Source organism: Dipteris shenzhenensis, chromosome 21 (genome assembly GCF_047967505.1).
Source record: "Dipteris shenzhenensis isolate YYH24624 ecotype China chromosome 21, Dip_SZ_1.0, whole genome shotgun sequence".
Taxonomy (NCBI): Eukaryota; Viridiplantae; Streptophyta; class Polypodiopsida; order Gleicheniales; family Dipteridaceae; genus Dipteris; species Dipteris shenzhenensis.
In genome coordinates this window covers 12063785-12073524 of record NC_141616.1, presented here as the reverse complement: position 1 = coordinate 12073524, position 9740 = coordinate 12063785, and positions in this window count along the sequence as shown.

The window sequence follows — 9740 nt, the reverse complement described above, 5'->3', positions numbered from 1 at the left end:
CTTGGTCTCAATTTGTGATTCAATGCCAACAAAAATCTTGGCATGATAGGCACATTAGACCCAAGCATCTCCTGAAAGGTATGCTTGTTCTCTTGTACAATGCCAAGCTCTAAAACTAATTTCAAACTCGTATTTGTAGTTTCTTCTAGCCTCTTGTATCTTTTTGTAACTTTTTCCTTCATTGCCATGACTTCTCCAATCTCCTTTATCCTTTATGCAAGAATCCAACCCACCTCCTTCAACTACCATTACATCCATTGCTTACATTCCACATTCTATTACTTCAGCCGCATGCAAAGCCAAATAATAGCCTCACTTTTAGCCTCCTCACCAGATCAAAGAGCCTATTTGATCATGGCTCCATCGTAATCACATTTTGTGCTTTGTAGGGCTCCCATATGGGTTGTAGTTTGAGACCCAATAGTCATAGATGGGATTATGAGTACGTATCTCCCAACTAAAAATAGTGTCATCATCAATGAATGCTATGTCTTTCTCACCTAGGATTTCTGTCAAGATTTTTTTTTGCTATCGACGACTAGGCCGACAATGACACCACTACCTGACCATGGTGTTGTGATGCTTATATATAGGAAGGAAGATATTCCTCCTCGCAAGGGTACATGATTGACAAGTCTATTGATCCAAAGGTCCATTCCTTTCGTTGATTTCTTGACATTTACTAGCCTCAAAGAATGAGCATTGTGCTTAGAAATTAGGACCGACTCCTAATATCTCTATTGCTCAGGCCTTGTTGTTACTTGATGAACTAAGCCCAACTAGACAGATGAGAAGCGTGGAGTGCCCAAGTCCCCAATAGGTTGCTCTTCCACTGGTGTCCCCAATCCCCATCTTCTGATTGCCAAGCCATTGACTCGGGCTCATGGCATAGTACTAGAATTGAGACAAACAAAACAACATATTTAGCTTTCAGATTCAAGAACAAACCACATTATAGATTGGACAGAATGTAAGAGGCCATAATAACTTACCCTAATGCCTAGAGGATGCAAGAGCCATTGCTTGCAACAACAAACATGCAGATCGAGATTTAAGACTCCAAAATTTTAAGACAAATAATTTTTTTAAATGTAAACTAATTTCTTGAAGTATATTTCCATTATTAATGTTGAAATCACTTTTTATCTTTATTGTAATGTCTTTCAAGAAGAATGTTTGTGAGTAATAGATGTGATAGCTTTACTCCGTGGCCTGCCACATGGGCTTCCTACAAGTCATATTTATTGAGAAACAACACCCTCTCTAGAAATCATAAAAACTATTTTGGACTCTTGCATTTTCTTATCATGTAATAAAGCCTAGTTGTCTGGGGCATCCCAAATTCTACCACCATCCTACTGTGTTGTACACTTAATATTTGCTTTCATTAGTGCATCTTATTGAAAAGGAAATTTAAATACCATGGCCACAACCTCCTCTGTCAACTAGACCCCGGGGCAAAATATACCCCTGATTGGTGCAACTTAATAAAATACTCATCAACTTGAAGATTGATTTGACATTTCCACTAGGGGCACTTATGATATCTGTCCAGATGCATCTTTTGGAGCCATAGCAAGTTTTTTGGCTCAATATCATCCTAATAAAATTTGAAATCAATAAAACAAGATGAATCTAGAACCTCATATTGACTTACTCATTTAGCACGCTTGACCTATTATTCCACTACATCATCCTCCAAATTTTCTAGCTTCTATGCTTTCAAGCGTAGGTTGTGAGGTGCTTGAAATGATACTTTGTGCTTGCCCATGGTATTTGAAAGTGTTTGCGAGTTGGACTATGTTTGAACTCCATAAGTTGTGCTTGCTGTATCTATTGCTTTGTGATGAGCCAACGGCCGTGTTAAGCATAAAAGACCTCGCATAGTGAGCTAGTGACTAATACAAGCAACTCCTAACACAAGGTGACTAAACTCAAGGATACTAGCTGCTCTCAAAATGAATCCTAAAGTTGGAAACACGCAATTCAAAACATCTTCTCATGTCTGACACAACAATCCATTCACTAGTGTTGGGAATACATTTCCATGCAAGTTTGCAATCTAAAATATTCCTTGTTTTAGGTCCTCCACAATATAGTATGGCCCTTGATATTATAGCTTTAGCTTGACCGAAAACCTCTCCAACTTTGATTGTACACTAATACTAGATCATTCACCATAAAAATCTTGAATTGGATATTACTGTTCACCCATGCCCTTCTCCGTACCTGGATGACAAGCATTGTGTATTGACTTTGAAATTGGTCTTCCTCTAATGAAAGCAAATATTTTTGACAAAATTGAATTGACTCTTCCAAGCTCATCCTTTTGAGCTGCAATCTACAAACTTGATTATATGAATTCCATTGGTACTATAGCCTCCAAGCCATAAACCAATCAGAATGGTGTCATTCCAGTAATGACTTTAAAAGCTATTTTGTATTCCCACAAGGCTAAATCCAACTTTGTGTCCTAATATTTCGTGTTCTTTGATACAATCATCTTCAATATTTGCTTCATTGTCTTGTTGCTACTCTCTACCTCTCCATTTCCTTGAAGATAATATGTTGTAGCCACCTTATGAACCACCATGTGGACATTGGTCAACTGTATCATTTAGGAAATGAGTCCCCTAATCTGAAATCAACTCAATTGGCAATCTGAAATGGGTAATGATATTCTGGTTCAAAATCTTTTATGTACTTACTACCGTATTATCCCTTAGTACCTGAGCTTCAACCCATTTTGTTGAATATCATGACAAAATATTAAGAGGGGAGAGGAGAAGAGTGGAGATGAGGAGAGAGGGCACAGCTAGAGAGCACACCACAAATGACTAACTGTACACTAGATTTAGTTGAAAATGTAGAATATATACAAGCCCATTTATGGTTAGGGTTAGGATTAGGGAATCTAACCCTTTCCTTTATAGCACTCCATTTGGTTAGTGCTATGCACATATGATCACGTGATGGTGCTATGCACACATGATCACATGATGTTGAGCATGAACTCTCAACACCTTCCCTCAAGATCAACATCTTGAAGTAGGCCTTCCCTCAAGATGATGATTCTGGGAATCAAAGGACTGAACATTACATTCCATCAAACCCCTTTAATGGGAATGTCCTTCCTCTGCATCAAACCAAGAGCTAGTCGGTGTTTCTCAAAAAGCTCTTTACCGAGTGGTTTGGTAAAGATGTCTGCAACATTCTCTTTGCTATCACAATGCTGGTAATGTCACCAACCAACAAGTAACACTCTTTCTCTGATGAAGTGCTCTCTGACATCAATGTGCTTTGTCCTGGAGTGATATACTAGATTCTTAGCCAATGCTTGAGCCGATTGATTATCACAGTATATTGTTATTGGCTTTGACTCATCAAAGCAATCTGTTTTTGACAATAGTCTTCTACGCCATATAGCCTCACATGCACCTATAGTGAGTGCCCTATATTTTGCTTCAGTCGAAGACAAAGAAATAGTTGGCTATTTGTTTAACAACCATGATATAGCATGTTGACCAAGGAAAAATGCATATCCCTGTGTCGATCTCCTAGTCTCATGATCTCTGGCATAGTCACTGTCACAGTATCCATGCAACCGTGGATGACTTCCTCTATATCCTATCCCATGTCTTGTACCTTGGATGTATCTCAAGACTCTTTTGGTTGCATTCCAGTGAGACTATTTTGGATTTGCCATAAATTGTACTAGTGAGCTTACTGCATAACAAATATCTAGCCGAGTGATAGTCAGATATATAAGAGATCCGATGAGTTGCCTGTAGTATCTGTCATTGAGTGTAGGCTTTCCTGAATCTTTCGTAAGTTGCATGGGAGTGGCTGCAATCTTGCAATCTGCCATATGAAACTTCTTCAGGAGACTGTCAGCATACTTGAGCTAACTCATGAATGTGCTATCTGAATCTCTCCAGAACTCAATTCCAAGACAATAGTGCATAAGTCCAAGATCTTTCATGTCAAACTCTACAGATACGTCTTGTTTTAGTTTTTTTAATGAAGCTATCCTTGCTTCCGATCACAATCTTTATAGTAGAGAGTATGATCTGCATTGGACTTCATGTATCCCAAATCAGCAAAATACTTGTTGATTTTGCTATACCAACTTCTGGGTGCTTGCTTTAAGCTGTAGAGACTCTGCTTGAGATGGCAAACCTTATTCTCCTTTCCTAGTTCACAACATAACTTGCTAGTTGTTGCATGTAGACTTCCTCATCTAGATAACCATTGAGAAAGGCATTCTTGACATCTAATTGATACACATTCCATCTGCTAAGTATCGCTAGTGATATCAAGAGTCGTATGGAATCCATCTTTGCTATTGGATCATAACTCTGATCATAATCCTAACCATATTGTTGTGCAAATCCTTTTGCAACTAGTTTGGCTTTGTATCTTTGAATATTGCCATCTGGATTGTACTTTACTTTGTATACCCATTTGTTTGCTATGGGCTTCTTTCCTGATGGAAGGTCACATAATTCCCAAGTATTATCCTTATACAAAGCATCCATTTCTTCATTCATAGCATTTTGCCATTCTAGCATGTCTACTACGTCTTCGAAGTACACTAGTTCTTCTGTAGCCATGATCATAGTTATAAGAGCATAGTTGGTGGTTTCCACCTGAATTGCTTTGCTTTTTTGAGAATATGTCAATCTGGCTGGAGGTCTACTTTCCCTAGTAGAATGTCTGAGCTGTTGTGGCTCTGCTTGGGGTGTTTCTGGCAATTCTTGCTCTTGACATGTATTCACCTCCTCTGTCTGATCTCATGACTTTGATCTTTCTACCTTTCTAATTTTCTACTATGGCTTTGAATTCTTGAAATCTGAAAAACACTTCATATTTCTCTTTAAAAAATTAGACCCAACAATATCTAATGTAGTAAAGTATACCATTGATGCTGCATGTTTGGGCATAACCCCATACTTTTGTTTGTATCAAATCAAGAATACCTCGTGCACGAGAGGTACTTCTACCAAAGTTGGTTTGCTTTTGTTTGCTGAGGTAGCATGCTTCGCAAACTTTTCCAAGAAACTGTAGCTTTGGAATCCCAATTGCCATATTCTAATTTGTGAGATTTAATGTAAGTACTTGAAGTTGACATGACCATATCTCTTGTGCCAATTACAGATAGTGGCATCTGTTACAGTTGAGCTGACATGGCATGCTTATCTGATACTGTAGCTAGCATTCTGTACAAGCGTGCTTCCTTGACACGTTTTGCTACTAGCTAACATCTTTTGGATTTATCTCTGATAGTGCATTCATCTCCATTGAATATGACTTGATAATTGTGTTTCGTCATTTGACCTACTGATAAAAGGTTCTCGCTGAGCTTCAGAACATAGAGTACATCTTTCACCAATCCTTTCGTACTAGTGAAATTGTTCATAGGGATAACACCTGTCCCTTGAACTGGACTCGATGTATTGTCTTCTGTGTAGATGACATTTTTTTGTCCTTCTAATGGTTTCATCTCTGTGAACCAATCCTAATGATTTGTCATGTGAGATGATGCACCGTTGTCGATATACCAAGGATCCTTTTTTTCTTGGTCGACTTGATAGGTGAAATCCTCTTTTGGATTGTATTCAGTGTCTAGGTACATCGTATCAGTTTGTTGCATTTCTTCATTTGCAAGAAACATATTCCCATGTTCATTTGCAAGATGACTATGACTAGAATGTCCACCACAATGATTTCCTCTGCCACGAAAATTTCCTCGATTACTGCTGGATTGATCACCTTGGTCGTATTGCTTCTTGTGGCAATCTCTTTCATAGTGTCCAAACTTGTGACAGTAGTTGCACTAAATGTTTCACATGTCGGTGGATGCATTCCCTCGTCCTTGAAATCTTGCTCGATTGGAATGATTTCCTCTTTGCTGATTTTTATGTTGCTGAGGATGATGCTGACTTTGAATTTGTTGTTGATGATGATGACCACTTTTTTGGAATGATATGCCTCTGCCTCTGCCTCTGCCTCTACTTCTGTCTGAAGCTGTGAATGCTTGATCATTAGAATGACCTTTATGTGCTTGAATGGCTTGTGTCCTGAGTTCTTCACTAAGTAGGACTGTGACTGGAGCTCTTCCAGTGTCGAAATTTACCGTTGGATGGCAATACTTTGGACTAGATTCTCGTATCCCTCTCCTAGTCCATTCAGGATGACTTGAACCATTTTTGCTAGAATCATGGTCTTTCCTACTGCTACGAGTTTATTGTTGTAGTCTTTTATCCTGAGTACGTAAGCATGACTAGTTTTGCTGATGTTGCGGAAACTCTAGTTGATTTGGTTTCTTAGTGTGAGAATCTTGGAAGTGTTCTTTGACTCGTAGAGAGCTGCGAACATATTCCATGCTTCTTTGGATGTCTTGATTATGTTGAGCTGTCCTAGCATGACATCTTGCACATTCTGCTTGATCAGATGATAGGCATACTTGTCTTTCTTATCCCATTCTGCCTGAGCTTGGGTAATGGCAAGATCTGCTATAGGTGCAAAAACTGACTATGTAGCTATAGATCCCGTTGTAGATCCTGCTGCTGGAGATGTGACAATAGGTGGAGTAGAGCTACTGGTGGCTGGATCATCCAATGGTCTAGGTGTAGATCCATCGACATACTCCCATTTGTCCTGAAGTACTAGAATGGTATTTCCATGTGCCATAATTGGAGTTGTTTAGCTTAGTAGATGCCTCTAGATTGAGGTTACTTCTTGTTGCTTGGATGTTGCTTTCAGTGGCTAGATGTAGATGGCACTTGGAGCGTTTGGTGAGCTCTATGACAGGAGCGGTTGGCCTGTCGGTGAAGCTATAGGAAGCTTTCATGTTGGATGTAGGCTGTATGACATTGTTGGAGTCATGTTGCATGCGTTGTGAGCTCTCCATTGATGAAGCAATGCTAGAGGTGGTCTGGACTACCTTGGTAACCCAAGCCTCATTCACGTAGGCAGAGCTTTGGAGGCAGCGTTGAATGTCGGTGTGGAGGTGAGCTTGTGGGAGGTGCAAGGCACTGTTCAGACTTTGGAGCATCGCAAAGTGCCGTTGTAGGAGGCGACAATCATTGTGGGCTAAGGCTTTGTGAAGCATGCACCCGTGAGTGCTACTGGAGCCTTGGAGCACGTGTAAAAGAGCTAGGCTGAGGTCGTGGGTCGTGAAGGTGCTCCTTTCGTCGATGGAGGTGCTGAGAGCCCGTCAAGAGTCAAGCTTCGTTGAAGGATAAGTGCAGCTAGAGCACGTGTGAGCAGGCCGACAAGTCCGCAGTGTCGATGCCCAACACAGAGTGCTTTGTAGCCCATTTGGGGAGATCCTTCATTTGCCCATGGTGCTTCACACTCCTTTGATTGCGAGTCCAGCTAGCCTAGGAGTTGGCTACTCCCTTTCATTACTTCTGAATCGTCTTGTGTTGGAGGACGTTGAGACCCGTAGAAGCTTGTAGTCATTTACTATAGTCACTTAGATCGTTGCACTCATAGGATAGATGGATCATGGAGGCTAGCTCGTCATGAGAGCTGAGTTGCCACTACTTGTCTTCAGTTAGTCATCTCTGAGACTAAGACTCTCTATGTTAAGGTCTCGTCCAAATGAGTACACTAGAGCAAAGGAGGAAAATAGAGAAAGCAGCTACAAAGAACCTTACAAAAATGGAAAACTCAAAAATTTGAGTAGAATAGTAGAGGTTCAAATGGCTATAACCTGAGCTCCATAAAGCAGAATGGAGAGCTTCTTGAACCAGAATGAAGATGAGAAGCTTCTCTACAAGAAGAGTTAGAAAAGATTGATGAAGGTGCCTCACGGAGAGGGCTTGACTCTCTCTCGACATAAATTTTCTCAACACAATGGATTGAATTTTCTCTCATCAACGGAATGAAAGAATGAAAACACTCAATTGCTCAATCTCTCAATCACTCAATCTCTCTCACAAGGATGGTGCCTCAGCGGAAGGCAGAACCATGCTCTGATACCATGACAAAATATGAAGAGGGGAGAGGAGAAGAGTGGAGATAAGGAGTGAGGGCACAGCTAGAGAGCACACCACAAATGACTAATTGTACACTAGATTTAGTTGAAAATGTAGAATATATACAAACCCATTTAGGGTAGGGTTAGGGCATCTAACCCTTTCCTTTATAGCACTCTATTTGGTTAGTGCTATGCACATATGATCACGTGATGGTGCTATGCACACATGATCACATGATGTTAAGCGTGAAGTCTCAACATATCACCACATACTTATTCCTCGGATAGTGCACTACCTCGGATTAAAAAGGCCCATGAAGTCGAGGCCCCATTTTTTAAATGGTTCTAATGGAAGAATCGGATTCAAAGGCATCTTGTTACCAAATGAACATTCCTTTGAAAATACCAATAGCACTTTGCAAATTCATGTGCATCTTTGATAACAGTGGCCACCACAACCCAGCTTGAAAAATCTTATATATTGTGATTTCTTGTGCAAAGTGGCCATCGAATACCCCTGATGTGCCTCAGCACCTCTTTGATACATTCCAGCAACACCATAAAAATCCTACTCTTCAATGCCATCCATTTCCTTTGATCCAAGGATATCTCTTTTTAGAAGACACCATCCGTTAGGAACTAAACCATCCAATCGTAACAATACATACCATGAATGGGTTCCACTTTGAATAGATCTCAATTTGGAAAATCATCCGAAATTCCCTCCAAGTGTGGTTCCCCTAAATCCAGTCGACTTGAATAGTCTGGCACTAGATGCTAGCTTCTTGGTGTATGCTACACACTGTGCAGTCAAATTCTTGCAACAAAAGAATCTATCTAGCCAACCTACTCATTAGCTGCTCCTTGTTTACTAAATACAACAATACTTAATGATTCACATGAAATACAATCTTGCTATCCAGAAAATAATGGCAAATCTTCCCAATGAATAAATCATGACTAAATCTTCCCATTCCATCACAGGGTAATTCCTTTCTACAGTGTGAGTGTAAGGCTTCCATAATAGACTACTTGATACTACCCTTTCTTCAATACCGCACCAATGGCAATATCAGAGAAAACTATGAAAACATGAAATTCTAGGCTCAAATCCGATATAGCTATAATAGTGGCGCAACTACCAAAATCCTTTTTTGCAACTGAAACTCCTTTTCATGTTCCTCTCCCAAATGAATGGAACCTCCTTCTCAGTTGGTTTTGTAAGAGGCCTGTAAACATATACCAGATAGTGCAAAAATTGGTTATGCCATTTTACCTAACCCACAAACCTCTACAAATCCTTAACATTCCTGGGACCTTTAGCCTTTTGGATGGCCTCAACCTTATGGGGATCAATCACCATCCATACTTCCAAATAAATGTCTTCCAACAATACCCCCCACTTCATCGCAAAGGCACACTTGGCCAAATTTAGGCTTAAGTGAGCAGTCTAGCATTTGTCAAAGCACAAACACAATCGATGCAATTGTTAAGTCTTTTTTCCAAAGATGTTGAAATAATCCAAGAACATCCGCATGAAGCTGGTAAAATATGATTCAAATACCTTCTATATCTAGGACTAGAAGTCGACAATGCGTTTTTTAATTCAAATGTCATCAGATTATTGGCATAAAACTTCCATTCCATAACACATAATGTATTATCTCTATCTTCTTCAGCCGTTTGTATTTGATTGTACCCGTTGAAACCATCTAGAAACCTATACATCTCATGCCCAGCAACATCCCAACAA